Genomic DNA, 2,395 nt, shown 5'->3' on the forward strand with positions numbered 1-2,395 from the left:
TTCAAAAATACACTAGGAAACACCAAAAACGCTAACACAGACAAGCTAAAATACAAAACAGTAAAACTAAACGACCGCTTCCAAATGCTCTTTGAAACACTAACCAAGCTAACACAGACAAGCTAAGCCACAAAACGGCAAAACGAAACATCCTAAGTCATACGTTTCAAACAAAAACTTCCAAAATACACTTGAAAACACCAACAAATTTAACAAGAACAAGCTAAATAACGAAATAGCGTCTAATCACGAATAATGGATTTTCATTCTTTCCGGCATTTTTTTCTATTTGTGAAGTTATTATGCCCTGACTTCTATCAATCCATTAGTCTCATCCACTAAACGTATATAGCCTTTCTTTCTACGGTGCAAAAGTTCAAAGGCAGCTTCCAAATTTTCTTTGATGGCAAGAAGTGAAACAGACATTATGCCGACGATGAACTCCTTAAAGGTTATATAACCTTTACAGTTCTGATCACAGGCTTTAAATATTTGCATAAGGTCAGGGCTATTGACAGGTATTTCCAAGTAAGAAGCCAAATCTTCTTGCCTAATAACCCCCCTTTTTTATCTGCAATCTTGCCGAAGCTTTCTATATCTGTTTTCAGGTCTTTTTGATCAAATCTATGTTTAGATTTTAAACTGGCCACTCCTATCAAGCCCACTTCACTAGGCAATCCTAATATGGTCGCTTTTAACATAAGTTGACAATCTTCAAATGAATAATTGACAACAGGCACGTCAAGGCATTTGGCCATTTCAAGACGTAAATTTTCAGCGAAAACTTTCGGATCTCTTTCCTCTTCATCTGAAGGCACATATGGAGGAAGAAATTCAATTTCAACGTAAGTAACAAACTGGGTCATAGTGTACCACAAAATTTTCATCGCTCCAGGACCATCCCAAGTCCAAGATAACTTGTCGAACCTATTAGGATACCTAATGCACACAGGTTGAACAGCAACTCCAGGATAAAACGCACCATGTTTAAAAGTGATTAGTACTTTTCCATTTGTACAAGTTCCCTCAGGAAATATCAAAATCTGTTGCTCGGGTTCTTCAGATGTTGCTCGACGCACAACCTCTCTAATTCTGTTTTACCGAGAGTTAGGATTTTCTCTTTCAACATATATAGGCTGATTAAAATTGACCAGTTTTCCAAAAAACAGCAATTTCTTCACTTGTTCTTTAGCAACATTGCTGGGTGACCCTTAGAAAGAACCTACAAGCGTATCATAAAAAGAGGACTGAGGTGCAAGTACCAGCATGTATGCTTCTCTTACCGTCGCTTTTCGTACTTTTAAGCATAATTTTAAAACATACAAAAGAATATCCCCAACCATATAATATATACAAATGCTTGCATCGTTAGTCTACATACTTTTCTATGCTTTTATTTTAATTATTAGTCAGATAAACTCAAAATCCATGTAGAAGCACGAGATTAAGCTTTCACTAAGCAAATGGCAACACCAATCAATCTCAAAGTAAGACGAACTATGGACGAAACACATACCTACACTTTATCATAGATGGACAGACTTATACGATGCGTAAAGGGCTTTGTTTGACGTTGGAACTTATCCATATCACATTTATTGTCGTTAACAGTTATAATGTATGAGGTTGCAGTCTCCAGGAAAGACATTACACTCTTGCAAATAGAGGCTGCACTCTTGCAGAAAAAAAACATTTTTTTCCAGAATTTATCTCTTATTCCTTCATTTTTCTTCATTGGTAAATTCTCATTGGTATACTCAAGCTTCATTGGTATACTGTAGGATCCAGCAACAGATACACGAAAATATGAAGCCTCACATACTTTATTCAAATGATTAACATTGTCTGTCCAATGAAGTTAGTTGTTAAAAAAAAACTAACTTCAAAATTTCCAGGCTTTTTTCTAGTTTAAATTAAAACATTAAAATTATTGCTCAGGCACCTTAAATACTTTTGCAGTTTACATACTTACTTTAGCGATTCTCAACTGAACTTAAAAATGTTTTCAACTTTTTTTCATGTCTTTAAAACACAACAAATTGTTGTAATCCCTTGTCAAAATTTAATTAAAAAAAAAACCTAAAAACATAATTGCATTTTGCATCGCCCTTTACTAGATCTCAATTTTTGCATGTCTATAATCTTCATCATTGTGATAACACATCTTGCTGTTTTGTTTTGCTCTCTCAATTATTACTTCTCGATACGCCTGGTCGGTTGAATACCTTTGCTTTTTTCTTTTCAAGATAATATCTCTGTTGTTTGTGTAGCACTGTATTTTTAACTTGCGTGCAGCTTGCTTGATTGAAACCATTATGTAATTATGAATGAGAACATTTACAGTTCTGACGCTTCTTATATAGTAATTATGACGTCACGGCGTAATGATTTTATT

General features: G+C 34.7%; 1 pseudogene; it reads right to left on the bottom strand.

Annotated features, from left to right (window-relative positions):
* Positions 1-300: 300 nt before the first annotated feature.
* On the bottom strand, positions 301-1,648 carry LOC148947491 (lysophosphatidylcholine acyltransferase 2-like; annotated as a pseudogene).
* Positions 1,649-2,395: the final 747 nt, after the last annotated feature.

The sequence above is a fragment of the Artemia sp. Qi Xiang Cuo genome, chromosome 10 (assembly GCF_049724085.1).
Source record: "Artemia sp. Qi Xiang Cuo chromosome 10, ASM4972408v1, whole genome shotgun sequence".
Taxonomy (NCBI): domain Eukaryota; kingdom Metazoa; phylum Arthropoda; class Branchiopoda; order Anostraca; family Artemiidae; genus Artemia; species Artemia sp. Qi Xiang Cuo.